The 18,206-nt window shown below is 48.2% G+C and overlaps 1 protein-coding gene across 2 annotated transcripts in view; it reads left to right on the top strand.

The window, feature by feature from the left end:
• The first annotated feature begins 1,068 nt into the window (after positions 1 to 1,068).
• Positions 1,069 to 18,206, top strand: part of TLR5 (toll like receptor 5) — a 25,261-nt gene continuing 8,123 nt past the window's right edge. The window contains exon 1 of one of the 2 annotated variants that reach the window (XM_003790966.3): positions 1,069 to 1,142. The gene's annotated coding sequence lies outside the window, so the exon portion shown is untranslated. Of the gene's footprint in view, positions 1,143 to 2,614; positions 3,065 to 18,206 lie in introns of those variants that run through there. The other variant, XM_023513934.1, reaches the window with a different exon arrangement.

Raw genomic sequence — 18,206 nt, 5'->3', positions numbered from 1 at the left:
GCCAGCCAAGGCGGGGAGCTGACAAGACTCTGTAATGAGATCCTTGGCTGTAATTAAGTGCCAAGCTCTGTTTTACACCTATGCTCCCGCCTTGCCAATAGAACCCTATCCCCAAGCTCCTCCAGGCAGTGAGTCAGGAGTGTCAGCAGCTCTTTGATACACCCCAAGTGGCAGGTTGTGGGGGAGGGGAAGCTCCTACACCTGGAGTCTGTGCCCCAGCCCCAAACTGTGCCATTTTTGTTCTTGAACTGAGTTTCACCCCAGAAGGCCCCCTCCACTTTTCTGATAAAGTCATCTCTCTATAACCCTTTTGTTGCATGAGCGTGGGGGAGGTTTTTCTTTTGACAAGTTCCTTTTCCTGAAAATCCCACAAACCCCAGCAGTGGAGGGGGTGGGGGAAAAGAAAAGAGAAGTTGGGGCAGAAGGAACACGGTTTCACAGTACAGGAAGGGTCCATCTTCTCTTGGGTTCTCCAGACAAACTCAGAGCTTCCTTCCTCAATCCACCCCAGCTCCCAAACATCTGCAATAGATTCTGCTGACGGGAATCTGTCATTAAGATCATCAGAATTTAGCTTGAACCGTGGCTCGGTGAAGGGCGCATGGAAGGGAGCTCTTTTTGCTTGGCTGTGGCTTTGGACATTTTGGAGCTTCATCCTGGGATTCCTCGTCTGTACTTGAGAAGTGGACTGGTGGGAAAGGGCACTGCTGGCCTGGATGATCTCGAAGGACATTTTGGGAGTCAGCACAGGCTGCAGCAGGACTTGCCCCACTCCCTGCCCCTGGCCGGGTCTGCCCTCAAGCCTTGGAGGAACCCCTTCTCTTGGATTCAGGGCGCCCCTCATCCCTCAAACCTCCGACTCCTCTATATTCTTTCCCAAGAAATGGACACCTCGCCGGGTCCCCGCAGCCACAGGGACCAAGAGTTCACCTCACTTACCTGGCAGAGCAAATAGGATTCCTCGGCTGGGGCGTGGGGTGTGACGGGGCCGGGGCGTGTCCTAGGAGATGGGCGGGGTCGGTGGGCGTGCCCTGGCGGGTGGGCAGGGCGATGAGGACCTTCCGGAGCCCAGGGAGGAGCGCGTCGCTTAGTCCTCTGGGAGGAGGCAGACCAAGCGCGGGCGGCTGGTGATTTCCCCGGAGGTGAGCGCGGTGCAGCCGCAGGGGATCTGCCGGCTGGAGGCCCTGAGTCGCCAGCTGGACAGGAATGCAGCTGCCTGAGGCGTTCGAGCGCCTCTCCGTCCGGGCTGCCCTGAGTTAGTTCCAACTCTTAGTTTCCTGCCGGATGTTCTATCCTCGGACCACGCTCTCTGGCGGCGCTGGCGAGAGGTTGGGTGCGAGAGGTTGGGTGGGAGGTGTCCCTGCGCCCAGGGATGGGAATGCGTGTCCGGTGGACACCCTGTGCCCGGCAGGCGTGATGCGACGAAACTTTGGCAGTGAAGAAGTCACTTACATTGGCACAGAGCGGTTCCCTCTTACCAGACTTTCGCATTTGTCCCTTACTCTCCTCCCTGTGGAAGGGGCAGGTAGCTTGTCCAGTCCGCTGCCTCTCAGTCTTTCCTGGAAAAGGGAGATAGATGGCCACCTCCAGCAGGGCAATGAAAATTCCAGAAAGTCACTGAGCTGCTCAACAGAAGGCCTTGAACACCCTGCCCCACGGTGCAGCCTGGCAAAGACTCCGTGGAAATAAACACTATTGGCCTTTGTGTCGGTGGGGGGTGGGCGTGGATCTGCTTGTGAAGATCATCTCCCAGTGGCTACTCTCCTGTAAAACTACAATTGGAAAGCCGTTTCCGAAGGGGTGAGGGTGGATCAGGGACCACACTGTGGTTTGCTGGATTGATTGTCTTGAGGGTGATTCCCAGGAAGATTGCTGAGGCCATGTTGGGTGGGAATCGATGGTACTGGCTTTCCCCCAGTAGGGGTGAGCGGTGGAGTTACCTAGTGTTTGGAACACAACCATCCACACTGTGAACCTCAGACAAGCAGCTTAACCCCAGAGCCCTTCAGATACCATTGCGGAGCAATGACTTCATCAATGGGATCCCTGTTTGGCTGGCAGGTGCACCTGCAGCGCTGTCCTCTTGCTGAGTGCTTGGGAGAGGACATTGATCATTCCCTACCAATGCCAGGTGCATCTCCATGCAGGAGCAGTCAGGCCTCCCCAGAAGTGTGCAGTCTAATCTCTTCTCTGCACTTACTCAGCCCATATGAGCTCTGAAAAGATTGTCCAAGATCTCTTATACTCCTTGACTCATATTGTTCTTGTAGGCAGAAAACAATTCCCAGTGTGCCGTGCACAACCACCAAGGAAGGAAGCCCTGGTGCAGGGGCCTGGGAGAAGTTCTATGGGGCTAGATGCTAATCCTTCATTGCTGGATTGTGCAGTGGTTCCAAAGGATCCCAGAGGAGGGACCTGGGCTAAACCAATAAATATAAAAATAATTTGTATTTTTTAACAACCAGGATGACCATGCCCATGCATATGGGAATAATTATCAATCAGCCTGATTGGTTCCCCCATCCAAAATGATGGCATAGAATCACTGCCTTGGACATTTACAGATCTGAGTAAAGCAAGAAGCTTTTAGATTTCACTGTGTGGGTAGAAAATCAGCTCTACCAGGTTTTCAGTTTTGTTTTCGAGGAGGGAAGACCTCTCCTGAAGAAGGTGTGTCCAGCACAGAGCCTTTTTTGTTGATTTCAGTATACCAGGAAGTTTGGCTTTGCAGAGTGTTGAAATCAAGATAGTACTGTTTGTGTGTGTCTGCATGCTTACTGACTTGGACAGCAAGAAAACCCTGGAATGTCCAGTTATTGAACCCGGATGTGTTTATTTCACCCTTAGCTTTGTGGAAAGGAATGCAGAGGCAGATCCAAATCTTCAGTCAGCTCTCTGAAGCTTCCATGATTCCCAGCTCAGGTTTCAGAAAGGATCCTGATGTGTGAGTCACAACCTACAACGTCCTCCACTCTGTGAGACAAACCCAACTTTGAGGCATAGTCCCTGCTGTTCAGAAGCTTCAGGAGCTGGGCAGGAAGACAAAATCAGCACCTGTGAAATGGTTAGTGAGCAATTACGTACAAAATTATGTGATATCATCTGCTTGCTCAAAGAAGATAGCCAGTGTGGAATGGGAAAGACAGAGAGGGCTTTGCAGAGCTAGCTGGTCCTAAGCTGGATTTAGAAGTGACACTGAAGCACAGAACAGATAGAGGGAAGGAAGCCTGAGGATAATATGAAGCACAGAGCCAAGTCACTTGCTGTCCACAAGAAGCAGCCCCAATTCCCTGCTCCCTTTTGGGCTGTCTCCCTTCAGACAGCCTGCCATACTGACCTCCCTGTAGGGCTCTGACCATATCCTCTTCCATGGTGCTATGATGCCTCCTTCCCTTTATGCTTGCTCTTTTGTGCTCAAAATGCTCTGCTCGGGAATCCTCTTCATTTTTTAAGAAGCATCTCAAAAAGCACTCTCCAGGGAAGACTTCTCTACCTGGCTCTTACCCCAGGATTAGAGCAGCACTGAAGAGTTCCTTCTTTGTCCTCCACTGTTTCTTGCAGAGACCTCTGCTGACGCTTTAACGCCTGCACTGTCCATAGAAATTGAGGAGTCTTTGTCCTGCTCACTGAGGCAAGGCTGTGTCTTACTTATCTAGGGATCCCCTGAGCCAAATTTGGTGTCTGGCACATAAGAGGCATGTAGGGAACAATGCAGTGCCCCACCTACTTGGAGCAGAAGGTGTGAGTTATATGTTACTGGGAATCTAAGATTGTATAAATTAGCTGGAACCAATGCCCAGAGACCTTGAAGAGTTTGAGTGTAACACAGCAGTAGTGCTCAAAACCTTTAGCAACCCCCCCTGTCCTCACCATGCAATCCTTGATCTGACCCCAGAGTATCCTCTCTTCTCCCACCTTGAATCACAGTTTAATCTTCTGAGCCACCCCAGCCCCAGGCTGCTCCCCCAGGCTCTCTCTTCCCCTTTGGCCATGCTGTTGGCAGCCTCTGCTAGTAATGCCACCTTCCACCCCTAGCTGACTGCTGGTCATCAGGACTCCACATCTCCATCCTTTGTGTGCAGGGCCCCTCAGCTGGGTTTGCATGTCGTCTGTGAGCCATAGCTCCCTGTGCCCATCTTCTAACAGCATCTCTGACACCTGCTTGTGGCTGCTGGTGACTTGGCCATCTTCCTGCTATGCTGTTAACTCCATAAAGGCAGTGCTTGGATGTATGACCTAAAATAGTTCCTGGGATATGGTGCCCAATAAGCATGTGTTGGATGTAAGGCTGAATCAGTGTGATGAGAGTGTAAAAAGAAGGACAAATCTGGAGACATGTAGAAGGGAAAAAATAGAATTTGGTTGACTAAAGAAGAATTAATTAGTTATTAATTAGTTATTTAGTTTAGTTATTTGAAAAGAATAAAGGACAAGGTTCCTTACAACCTGAAGGTAGGTGGAGGTCGTGTCCTGCAGGGGGAGGTTATCTGTCCTGGGAGAAGTCTACTTATATGTCCCCAAATGCCGTGCAAAAATGTTTTTGTTTCCTAAAGGATTTCCAGAGTTCAAAACATAAGTCACTTTGGGACATGTTGAGTCTGATGTTATACACAGGATGTCCAAATAGGGATGTCCTCTAGTCAACTGACATACATTGTTTGAGTACAGGTGAGGTCAGGTCTAGAGGGAGATCATGGGACAAGAGCAGTGAACGTTATCACTGAGCAAAGAAGCCTAAAGGAGAGAACCTTGGAGGAACCTATAAGCCAGAGGGGCGGGATAGGGAAAAGGAGCTGATGGAAAACAGAATAACACAAAGACAGGATGAAGATTAAGGAAACCAAGGGAGGAAGTATTTCAGGAAGAAATAGGCCGCCAGAGCTCCTAACAAAAGAAAAAGGAAAAAAAAATAAAAAGGCCGAAAACTGCCAGACAGCCAGACCTGAGAGGTGAAAGAAAGGCTAGTTAAGGGGCCGTGAAGGAGATGTTAGGTGGAGCCTTTTAGACTTTTAGTCTGAGGAATTTGGCCACAAATTAAAGGAAAGATTATCTTTCAGAAAGAAAGGTAGAGTAATCTGATTGAGAGAAGACACTGTAAGAGACAGTTGACCACATTTGAACATAGGAGAGAAGAAGTCCTTGTAGGCTAAAAGAACATGGATAAGGGCCCTTGTTCACATGGATTGTATTTCACTTAAACCTCCTTCTTCGCCCTTTCCCTTCCCCTATAAGAGTCCCAGACAAGTTTCTTTCTGGGGAATTTTCAAAGTCTTGGTATTGCTAAATCTGGTGGCAGGGTGCTGCAATGCTGAAATGATTCATTTTCACTTTCTTGACTGATGGTGAACCTTTCTCCAATGCTTCCAGGTGACCTCCCTTCATCACAGTGCTGGTGAGACGTATTCTTCTTTACTGAGCACAAATTACTAACATCAGTAATAGTAGTGAACACATAAATTAGCCTTTAATCGGAGCCAGACACTGTTATGAGGACCAACTAGGGATAAACAGTAAACCAGAATTCACACTCAACATGCCTGGCTTCAGGGGCCATGCACTTAAATCACTACTGCAAGATAAGCACATTTGTACTTTACTGTAGACTGATGGTTATGATCCTCACACTAATGCGAGGTCCATAGTCCCGATGCTATTGACAACTTGGTTGTCCACGGTCACCGAGTTATCTCTCTGGACCCAGGTTCGCTGGGTTGTACCAGCTTCGTAAGGTAGTCAATACCTGACTTAATAGTCAACAAATAATCTGCCACATACAAAGACCCCAAAATATAAGTTATAATATATGTTTCTCATCTCATTTACTCTTCATAACCACTATATTTTGTAATCTTGGGGAACTGCCAAGATTTGAACTCACAAGACCATAGGAATGGCAAAATCTAAAGCCACTTTCAGCCCTGAATTTCTGTGATCTGAGATTCCTCCTCATCTTGGTCAGAGATATAAGCAGGTCTAGATGGCTTCAAGGCCACCCCTAACTTCCTTTCCCAACATGTAAAACAAAAGGGTAGTCAGTGTGAATGTGTAGCCTGCCAGATGCGAAGAAATACTGCGTCTTCTGTATTTCCTAGATATCAGTATTACTTTGGAGTCTTCATCTTACCCACTGGCAACAATAGAACTGTTCCCCTTGTCCCCACCTGGTTTTGTCATAATTTTGGATCTTTTGAGCATGCATTGGGGTGTCTCCTGCTTGCTCGTGTGTTCCACACAGATTACCCTGAGCACGCTCTTGTCCCTGCCTCCCTGGTGGTCCCTGCAGGTCTAGCGGGTCTCTGTGGCTTCTAGAACACATGGCTAACTCTGGGTCCTGCCTGAGTTCTGTCTTCCTGGGAGATCTATAGACCTTTCTTCCTGTTTCTCCATGCCTCTCTGCTTCTATCCACCAACCCCTCTCTCCGTAACTCTGGGGTGGAAGCCTCATGTGACCTTAACATAAAGCCCTGTTTGTGAAATCAGAGCTAGAAAGACTGCCAAGCTACTTCTGGTATAGTCCTGCCACATACCTGCCCTGGGCAATGACTAGGAAAACTGCCAGGGAGGTGGAGGTGGGGTGGGGAAGGTTGTACTACAAGGAAAGGGAAAAAAAAAAGTTCTAATGTCAAAATACTGTCTAGCCACAAATCCTGGAGGGGGAAAAAAATGCTATTTAAAGCCAGGATATATGTGGAGTCATTTTTTTTATAGATTGATAACATTATTTTCCACTATATATTTTCAAGATCTCTGAAACAGGCTTGCAGATTTGCCAAAATAGAGAATGAATGTCCTGCTCAGGGAGGACTGGCCCGGTCTGTGACTGCTGTCGTGATGATACTCAGCCAGTTTTCTCGGGTAATGTTAGAGCTGGAAAGGTGTACACGTATGTGCAAATGCTTCCCGTTCAGAGTCACCATGATGGGTAGGCAGAAACTGAGAAAGGAAAGTTACACTCGTCTAGGACCCCAGCGGTGGCAGGAGAACCAAGATTCACCATCTCCCAGTCCAGTGCTTTTGCCATGATCTCACATATCTTGGAAGTGACCACCACCAGCAAGTTGGAGCCAAGTCACTCGCTGACTCCCTACCCTGACTTAGAACACAACACAGCAGCCTGCCCAGGCAGATTCCAGGTATGAAGAACCTCCTTGAGGGCCAGGATGCTGGGCGCCTGGTGGGGACCTGGGTTCCCAGCCCCTGCCTGTCCCTGCTTAGAGTTCCTCAGGCACCAGTGAGATCATCTTTCCTCCTCTGCACCTGGGGTCCCAGGGCATGTTCTTCCTGTCCTGCCTACCTCCCTTTTCCTTCTTAACTTCTCTAAGCTCACCATGCACCAAAGGGGTGTCTCCATCAACTGCTTAGCAGACCTGAATTTATCAACATACGAAGCTTGCTCCTGATGCCTTTCCTAACCCAGCAGACTACAGATCCCTCCTAGAACAGCTCTTAGGTATTTTATCCTCTCTACACATTTCCATTCTCCAAATGTAACTGATCACAACTTAATAGCATTTCAGGTTCCTGTTCACCCCACTCCAACTGCTTCCCATTGATAACACAACCTAAGTGATTTTTGCTGTGCTTAGCAGAGTACTGTGGGTGTCATTAGGACACTATGTGGGACTTCCCAGCTCTCATCTGCTCTAACTCCCTGACCTTGCAGTTGCCCATCATGACACCGGGTTTACCTGGAGAGCATTCAGGGAGGCTGTCAGACCATCAGGTGTTAATTTTCTAAATGAGAATATTGGTGTTGTTTGAACCTAGAGACAAATAGGTATATTCAATTCCTGAGTGAACTACCTCTTCCCAAGGATTTGAAATGTCATGCTAGTTGTTAGTTTTTAATAAGCACTCCGATGAAATTATGTCTTTCAATCAGATGATATGAAACTGTTTACTAAGGAGTTTGTAATGAGCAGGAAAAAGGGAAGCCATTCTGTATTTAAAACATTTTGGGTTTTCAGCATACAGTTAGAGTATCAGTGCCTTCCTCCATTGCTGCTGGGGTTTGCTTGCTTGTTTGTTTGTTTTGTTGTTGTTGTGTGTTGCTGGGGACCACCACCGGAACATGTTAAAGAACGCAGAGGGAACTGTCAGGAAATTTCCCATGAGTGCTAAGAGGTGAATACCAAATCACCCCACCCCCACCCCGGTGCTTGAGAAATTCAGTTTCCTTCACTCACTGTTCCTCTCAGTGGTTTCTAAAAGGAATGCGTTTCTGGTGAGGTGTGGTTGCATACATGATAGCTGTCCAGGTCAGCGATTATGCATGGGTAGCTGGAGTCTCTGGTTTGGGCGCTGGAGAGTTCTTAGAAGCGGGAAGCCGGCTGCTGACGCTGCCGGAGAAGGTGCGAACTATGACTGTTGCTCTTTTACAAACGATTAGACTGATGCTCAGAGAGGTTCAGCATTTGCCCAAGCTCACACATCTATTAAATTGTGGAGCTAGGATTTGAGCACAACTACAATCGCAGTTAGAGTATCGCATTTTAGTCTCTAAGCGCACTCCGTTGCGCAAGCAATACGAACTTCCCCGCGGAGCTCAGCTCAGCTCGGCAGGCAGCCCCACACCCCGCGCGGGTCGGCCTCGCCCCGCGGTCTCCGCCCCTTGCGCGCCCCCTGCTGGTCTCCAGGAAAAGCGCCTTTTCTGGAACCTCGAAATCGCTGCCAAACTCACCTGCTTCCTGCTTAGAAGAAATCTATGTGACTGCCAAGCTCCCTCCCCACCCCCAAAGTCCCAAATGAATCTTCTTTGAGGTATTATCTTGTACTTCACTCTTCACGGCTGAGAAGAGTTGAGGGTGTGAATGTATTAGTATAGCCCCTTTCTCAAAACTGATCATGGTCCTGGTCATACCTCATCCCAGGAGAATGAGGCAAATAACAGATTCCTAAGTCCTCAGCACTCAAAGGACGGTCAGTGGACCAGCAGCAGCTAGGAGTCCGCTAAAAATGCAGAGGCTCAGGTCCCACCCTAGACCATATGAACCAGAATCAACCAAGTCTGCAGGTGATTCGCCTGTTTGCAGTGTGTTCAATTTTGATTTTGTTTAAAGATCACAATGACAACTAAATTTGCAACTAGATTCATATCCTAACACCACAATTTAACAAATGTGAGACCTTAGGCAAGTGCTTAATCTCAACATCAGTTTAATTATTTATAAAATAATAAAAAGCACTATAAGTCAACTCTTGAACTGTCAGGACACCTTTCGTTCTAAATCGGAAGCCAAATAATTGTGCACGGTCTCCTAACACAGCCATATTCACCTAGTCACACTGCTTAGCAATGTCAAACTCTGAGGATGAACTTGGCTCGCTTTTTCCTTAGAAATCCACAAGATCTGTTGGTCGACAAGTTCTCTGCTCCCTGGAGTGTAGAGATAGTGGAATTGTCCTCAGCGTTGTTTCGAGTCCTTGAAAACCAAATGACCACAGCAATAGCATGAAATATTTCTAGGGGAAAACGACCTCTCTATCTCTAATGATTTTTTCTTAAGTGATCTTTTCCTCCTTTCTGGAGTTACAAGGAAGAAAGATGTCCATCTGACTGAATGGCTTAGACATCTACCTTCTGAACAAGAGTCTGGGCCAAAGATTTCTCAATATCCCTTCAGCCTGATGTTCTACATAACTTGATTTACAAAAATGTCTTGATCTTTTAAAAATTTCATTTAATAGAGACACACATAAAGTTTTCAATCGTCTACAAAGGGTGGCACTTGTGGCTCAAGGAGTAGGGTGCTGGTCCCATATACCAGGGGCGGTGGGTTCAAGCCCAGCCCTGGCCAAAACTGAAACAAAACAAAAAACAAAAAAAACCCTTCAATCTTCTACAAATAACAGTGCTGAATGGCAGAGAAAAACACCTACATAATGTTTTCTGTTTCTTGCTTTTAATTAGCTTTCCTATTCTGCCTTATGAAAACAAAAAGCCCTTTCTTCTGATTAAAAAAACAACACTGACTGCTATCACTGTGATGAGAGTTCAGTAATCTCAGGAACCAAAGCGTTTAAATGTCTAGAGATCCTCTGCCCCTAGAATAAGAACATATTTGACAGTCCCTTGTGTTAGGATAAGGGGTAAGTGCTCCTGATGAAAATATATCTTCAAAATATTAGCAGGAAAAAACATTTCTGGGATGTTTAAGTTGTGCTAAGTACTGCAGGGGATCCTACATGAATAAAATTGAGTCCCTGCCCTGGAGATCTACAATCTAGTGAGGAAGGCTTAAGTGTAATGAAAATCCTGTGATGGAGATGTAGCCAGAATATCAATGGAGTGGGATAAAGCATGCATGTAGAAATGTGCGGACTGTTTCATGGAAGAGCTGACCTCTGAGGAGCTTTAAAGTGGAATGTGATGAGTACAGTAGATGTGCACAAGCATTCCATACCCCGAGACCATCCCAAGGAGAGAAATTGAATGGAGGCCAAGATCTGAGAATGACAAGTTATGTCAAGATGGGGAAGCCAGCAAGGTAGATCCAGCAAGGAAGGCAGAGCGGCTTGAGATTCTCTGTCTATAAAACGAAAGGGTTCAAGTGCTGAGGGCCTTGAGTTAAGTCAGCCATTTGGTCATAAGAAGGCAGTGAAGACTTCTGCTCAGAGCTGTGTCCTGGAAAGCCCCCTGGGGTAGCAGAGTCAGGGACAGATGTGTTGGGGTCAGGCTTACTTACTCTTTGGTGGTCCAGGGAGGAGCCAGTGGGGTCTTGAAGCTAAGCAATGGCAGCAGCATTAGAAGGAGGGGAGTCAGTGCTGGAGACATCCTGAGATGACATTTACAGAATCGGCCACCAACTGTGCTGATACCCTACTTGAGGCTTCTTCTATGTGGGAAATTAAGGAAACTGGTACAAGCTCACCTATCTAGTTAGATATTAAGGATCTATACACTAAAGATGGAAATAAGGATCCATGACCAGAGATGAACATGAGTCAGTGTTTGCCCGAGTTAGACGGAGCCGAGAGAGGCTACAGCCCTAAAAGCTCTGAATTTGGGGGGAATGCTGCAAATAGGAAAAGGTTCAAGGTACGTTTGGATAAGGAGGAGGGAGGAACAGGCTCAGTCTCAGAGGCAGAGGCTATAAGGCTAACAGACTGCCACTCCCTGGCAGCAGGAAGGCGAAGGTCCGTGGAAAGAAGACAGCAAGTGACAAGGGCTGCTCTGAATGGGCCCCAGACTCCCCCTCAGGCCAGAGCATCCCAGGGACCCAGAGAACCAGCAAACAAGCCCTCTGCATCCTGCACCCGTCTCTGCACGGTGGTGAAGAGGGAGGGAGGCCCCAAGGATGGGAGCAAATTCATTCATTCAGCAGATATTTGCCAACATACTATTGTAGGTGCTGGCAGTGCAGAGAACCAAAGAGAGCCAAACAATACCTGGCCTCGGGAATGAAAATCTGATTTACAAAAAGGGACCCAGGTGGGTTTTTAATCCTCAAACTGGAGATCTTGACAGCAATTGTAGATGCGTTTCTAGAAGAGATTTAGTAGATGGTCTACAGCTCAGTAGAAAGGCAAGCAGAGGGACCCCTGTGTGTCAAGTAATGTTCCAAACAGCAAGTTACAGCAGAGCTGGAGGGCCCTTCACGTCGCCTACATCCCACTCACAGCAGCCCCTGCTCATTTCCCCTCGGCAGGGTTACTTACCAGTGTCTGGCAGTTCTAGAAGTTGGGAAAGGCAGTTCACTGTTTCTGGTGGTATCCCTACCCCCACCCAATGCTAATGGAGCAAAGGTTGCACCCAGAAGGGAAACTCCTCCCCAGGCCAGACTTACAGACATGTCTTGTCTTACGGAATCATCAACACTTGGAGATGCAGCCAGACTGTAATGAGATCACCAAACATCCGTAAATAGATAAGCATCCTCCTGAGCTTGCACCAGTGCACAGAAACCAAATGCACTACTGACTCCCTCAGCCCCCTTCAGAGAACCGTAGTCTGTGTCTGTGTCGGACCTTTAAGCCCCCGCCTGTTAGGTTTTGATGCTCAGGAAAGATGCTAATGACTGGGGCTGCCCAGGCGTGGGATGGGTCTGAGGAGGAGTGCGGGTGAGGCGCTCGCTTTGCACGTCGCTTGCCGCAGTGGGTTGCCAGCTCCTCGCCCTGGGGCGCCCTTTGCACTCACGTTTGCACAATTGAGCCGAGCCACACCACCAGCACTACTTTAGCGGGAGTGTGAGCTGCCTGGGGCCCAGCCGCACCTGCTCGGCCCAGAGCCCGCCTCCTGGTGGTGCTGCAGGGAACTGTCCCCAAGTCCGCGCAGAGCCCTCGGGTGCGCACCGCGGGCCTGACACCGGAGCACGCGGGGCGGCAGGGGGCCGCAGCGTCCGAGTCTGGGGCCGGCCCTTCTCTCCTAGAAATGGGTAGCAAAGTGCGATGGGGGTGGGGAAAGTGTGAAGGTGTGAGCGAAAGGGGCGGGGGAGGGCCTGGAGAAGCCACGGTGGGAACACAGAGTGACTGAACACAGCACACTTGTGTGGGCACCAAGGCACACGGCGGCGTGTGGGTTCCGCTGGCAGCCCGGCCATCGCGTGCGGGCGTTCTGGAAGCGGGCAGGGGCGGCAGGTAAGGGGGCCTGCTGTCCGAGGTGTGGAAAGGGGGTTGGAAGAGGAGACTCGGGGGTCTAGCGGGGTGGGAGGTGTGCGGAGGCTGTACACGCAAGGCGGACCGTGCGGTGGGCACTTAGGCGGCTGGCAGAGTATTGCGGCGGAAGTAAGGGCGTGAGAGTAGGAGAGAGCTCCACATTTCTAGGGAGGAGCCAGCCCAGGAATAAATGGCAGCGAGGATAAGGTGGACCTTCATATGCACGTTGGGGACAAGGCCTGAGAGGCTTATCTCCCCTGGGACCCAGGGCCCAAGCCCTTTGTGATCAGCAGATGATGACTGAGTGGTGGGTTGGAGCAGACCAGGTACTGGACAGCCTGTGTGATGGCACCCAGAGATACTATGCTTTGAGGCTGACTGTGCAGATCTGTGCAGTCTTAAGTTAAGTTATTTAACTTCTTTGGGCCTCAGTTTCCTATTAGAAGTACCTACAAAAGACTTAGAGGATGAGAGAAAGGAGAGGGCTCCTAGATGTGTGAGGGGAGCCACTAGATGTTGTCATAACGATTAATGTATATTTCTGTCCCCCCTCCAGACTGTAGCCTAGTGGATGGCAGACCTGGGTGTACAGCAGAATCACCCAGAGAACTTGAGAAAACACCAGAGCTTGTGATTCATGAGGACTGATGGGGCCCCCAAATTTGCATTGCTCACTAAACCCAGGGGATTCTGTTGTGCTGGTCCTAGGACCACACTCTGGGCACCACTGTTTTGGAGTCTGTAGCGACTTTCAGCCCCTACGGGCGCGGGCTGAACATCTCGTATAGTATTGACACACAGCAGAAGCCCCAGCCTGGAAAGAGCTACTCTAGGAAAAACAAAAATTCCAAATACAGCAAGAAAAGTGGTAAGGTTGAATGAGAAGGAGATCTCTCCTGCAGAGCCTTAAAGTCATGGTGTCACTGTGGTTTATGCAGGAAGCTAGAATTGTGTGTGGGGAGCAAACTCTGAGATTAATGGTAGCACAGTCCCCCCATCTGTTTTACGGGAACTGTTGTCAGAGGCAGAATGCTGGGCTGGAAAAACTGTGGCCCTAGCAGTGTTTTGGACTTGACAATGCCCATTTGTTGGGCACTGTCCTAGTGGGATGGCTGATGCTGTGGTATGTGTCCACAGAATGGATTTGTCCTGTGAGAGGTCACCTTGCCTACTGCCCAGGAGCCTTTAGCCAAGGTTAAATGTGCAACCTATACCCACATTTGGAATTAGTCCAAGATTTTTATTGCTGTGTGAACTTTGGAGAAACTCTCCCAGACACCTACTTGGAAATGAATTTAATGGTTTTCTCAGAGAGCGAGTCTTCCATGCTTGGACCCCTGGTGGCCCCCCAGGGTTAGGACTAGCACCTGCCAGGAGAGGTGTCTCTGTAGCTTGCCACCTGACCCCAGCCGGCCTGAGTCCACCTGAGAATCCTTGGCTCTGACAAGGAGACTGTTACTGATGTTATTTGTTAGGGATTAAGTATTAACACGAGAGCAGCCCTGGTCAGCCAGAGACATTCACAGGTCAACTGCGGTGCCCCAGAAGAGCCAACTCTGAAACAAGACTTGTGTGTTTACTGCAGAGACATCATGGCCCATAACTCCCCCAAGCTTAGGTGAGCAGCTCTGCTGTCCAGGCAATTACATCAAGAAAGGGTATCTGCCCAGCTAATGGTGGGATTAGAGCTTAATGAATTCAACTCAAATGAAAGGGATACTGACCCTTCTCCCTCTGGTCTCATTATCTAAATTAACACTGCTTGGCAGGAGTACTGAGGCCGGCATTGATTGTGCTGTTCGTGATTTTTTTTTTTTTTTTTTTTTGCCTCAAAGCCCTAGATACAAGTTAATTCAGCCTTAATAATAAAAACCCAATACTCAACAGACTTTGAATTTTCTTGCCAGCCCCCTTTCCCCTAAGAGAATCCTAGGGTTTCTGAGCTGGAGGGGATCCTTCAGACCAGAGCTTCTCAGAGCATGGCCCAAGACCAGCTCCAGCAGAGTGTCCAGGACGGCTATAAATGTGCTTTCCAGGCCCCAGCAGGCCTATGGGACCGGAATATCCAGGAGTGAGGTTTAGGTATCAGTAGTGGGAGGTTTTGGTTTGTTTAATTTTTTGAATTGTGATAAAATATATATAATGTAACATTTCTATTTAAATAATTTTTAAGTGTACAGTTCAGTGGCATTAAGTACATTCACCACGATCTGTCTCCACAACTCTTTCATCACCTTAAACAGACACACTGTGCCCATTAATTCTAATTCTCCACGGCCCCCTGCTCCTCCCAGCCCACTTTCTGTTTCTATGGGCTTGTGTATTCTAGAAAGCTCATCTAAATGGGATCACACAATAGTTGGTCTTTGTAACTGGCTCATTTCACTTCGTATAATGTCTTCAAAGTTCACCCATGCTGTAGTATGTGTCAGAATTTCATTCCTTTTTAAGGTTGAATGTGATTCCATATATTTTATAAATATGTATGTATATATATAATTTTGTTTATTTACTCATTGATGATGCAGTTAGGTTGTCTCCACCGTTTGCCTACTGTGAATAATGCTGCTATGAACATGGTATACAAAAATGTTTTGAATTTCTGCGTTCAATTCTTTGGGGTGTATACCCAGAAGTGGAATTGCTGGGTCAGGTAGTAGTTTTGTGTTTTACTTTTTGAGTTGGTAGTGTTTTTAAGCATCCCTGTGGCTCTAAAGCACAGTCAGGTTGCCACCAGAAGATTATGAGCTGATCAGTTTGCCAACGGAATCACCTGAAGAGATTTAACAACTCTGCATGCTGCCCAAACAACACTCAGACCGACTGAATCAGCCTTTGCCAGATGGGACCCAGACATCTGTATTTTATAAAAGTCCCCTGGTGGGCTGGGCATTTGTAGCTCAAGCAGCTAGGGTGCTAGCCACATACACTGGAGTTGGCAGGTTCAATCCAGCCCAGGCCTGCCAACAACAATGATGACAACTACAACCAAAAAAAATAGTCGAGTGTTGTGGCTGGTAACTATATTCCCAGCTACTTGGGAGGCTGAGGCAAGAGAATCGCTTAAGCCCAGGAGTTGGAGGTTGCTCTGAGCTGTAATGCCACAGCACTCTACCCAGGGCAACAGCTTGAGACTCTGTCTCAAAAAACAAAGTTCCCCAGTGATTCCAGTGTGTGGCCAAGTTCAAGAATCATTGATTTACAACAGTGATTCTCAAATTCAAGTATGCCTAAAATCCCACACTTGCTAAGAACACAGATTCCTGAGAGGGCCCCAGCTCATTTAATGTATCTGTGGGAAGCTTGCACTCCCCAGGTCATTCCAATGTGTGGCTGGGGCTCAGGACTATGACTTTGTTCAGTCTTTCAATGAAACAGAATAACCTTGAGCTATAAGAGGTGACGTGATATGATCACATCCCTGAGCCCTTTAGGGCCCAAGTCTACACTGACTCCAAAGTCAATCCCACAGGTTCTCCAAACTCTACCACACAAGGGCAAGGGGTAGAATCATACACAGAACCTGCATCTTTTTTACTTTTAATCTGAACTGACAGACTTGAGGTACAGTATAGTCAGTTCTGCTATAACACTTGTTTTGAAATATGTATTTCCTCCTCACATGGCTGATGTATTAGAAAATATTAATGTGTTGGGAGACAGTGCTGAATATAACAGAGAACAACATTAACATAGCAGGGAACGTGAACTTCACGTTTGCTTGTTGCTGTTTCTTACCCGTGAAGGCAGGAAACTGCACCCCGCTGAGCCGAGCCCCCCTCAGCACGCACAGAATACACCGTGAACTTAGTCAGCCACTTCTCTTGACCACGTGTCTTGAGCCCCACATGTCCACCCTGGTGTGGCATTTGTACCATTCCATGATAACTGAGAAGCACCAAGCTTTCTGATGCCCACTTCCACAAACCAACCACAGGGTGTTGTCGAAGTCAAGTGTCACCCTTACAGTAGTATTTACACACTTCTAACCACTTCACTTGACCAAAAAGGGCTACTCTTTCATTACATTCCTTTCTGTATGTGCCCTGATGGGGATTCTGGGTGCGGTACCCTTGCCCCGTTTTCTCTGTAAGCCCTCTGGTTTTAATTGTGTGCATAGTGCAGTGACTTCCAGAGGGAATGTATGTGTCACCTGATAAAAGAATTCACCATGGAAGGTAATTCTACATGTTTTTTTCTTTCTTCCTTTCTTTCTTTTTTTTTGGGGGGGGGGAGACAGAGTCTCACTTTGTCACCATCGGTAAAGTGCCATGGCATCAAAGCTCACAGCAACCTCAAATTCTTGGGCTCTAGTGATTCTCTTGCCTCAGTCTCCTGAGTAGCTTGGACTACAGGAGCCTGCTACAATCCCTGGCTGGTTTTAGAGATGGGGTCTTGCTCTTGCCCAGGCTGGTCTCGAATTCTTAAGCTCAAGCATTCCACCCACCTGGGCCTCCCAGAGTGCTAGGATTACAGCTGTGAGCCACTGGGACCTACGTGTTTTTTTATCACCCTTTTAATACTGATTGAGTGATGTGCTTGAGAATTTTAATCCCAGATCCCTCCCTTTTCTCACCATGCCTGCAGCCTCAGACAATGAGACTTTTTTTTTTTTGAGACAAAGTCTCACTATGTCATCCTCTGTAGAGCGCTGTGGCATCACAGCTCACAGCAACCTCAAACTCTTCGGCTTAAGTGATTCTCTTGCCTCAGCCTCCTAAGTAGCTGAAACTACAGGCACCTGCCACAGTGCCCAGCTATTTTTGTTGTTGTTGTTGTTGCAGCTGTCATTGTTGCTTAGCTGGCCCTGGCTGGGTTCGAACCCGCCAGCCCTGGTGTATGTAGCCAGCGCTGTAACCACTGAGCTATGGGTGCCACCAGAGAATGAGGCTTTTGACAACCATTAGCAGGTGCACAGACGGGGTGGGTTCCCATGCCTTTGCCATCTGCAGCCTGAACCCTGGAAGGAGCGGCCCACAGCTCACAGGCTTCTCCGGTGCTGCTCCTCATGCTCACCTGTCTTCCTCCCTTCTGGCCTCAATCCATTTAGGGTTTGGAGTTTGGGCTCCCCTCTCTTGGATTCCTCTACGTCCATGCCTGATCTGTCTCTGGCTACATGGACCCCGTGCCCAGATTCTTATTTCTCTGAGGTCTGAGTGGGTCTGGAACAGTTTCACAGCCTGGTTCTCCCCTTTAGATGGGAACATTCAGTATCCTGCTCATTCCAGCTTCGAGCTCCTGTTCCATGGCGCTTTACTTGCACAGTGCTTCCTCCTCGCACTGTCTGCCTGAGCTGCCCCCCTCACTCAGATAGCTCACCTGGTCCTCTGTTCACCTGGCCTGCCCTTTGACACACAGAGATCATTTCAGAGGTTTCTAAAAAAAAATCTAGTTTCTTCATGCCTTTCTGTACTTCCTAAGGAAATAGACCTGCATAGTATCTTTGTAATAGAACATAAGCCCCAACAATGTTTTTTAAAATCTATTGTTCAGGCAGTGCCTGTGGCTTAGTCACTAAGGGCGCCGGCCACATACACCTAGGGTAAGGGGTTTGAACCCGGCCCGGGGCCTGCCAAACAACAATGGCAACTGCAACCAAAAAAAAAAAAAAA

This window comes from Otolemur garnettii, unplaced genomic scaffold (assembly GCF_000181295.1).
Source record: "Otolemur garnettii isolate 467f Iridium unplaced genomic scaffold, OtoGar3 scaffold00045, whole genome shotgun sequence".
Lineage (NCBI taxonomy): Eukaryota > Metazoa > Chordata > Mammalia > Primates > Galagidae > Otolemur > Otolemur garnettii.
Note: the sequence above shows the minus strand (reverse complement) of the source record. Positions and strands in the feature narration are given on the sequence as shown.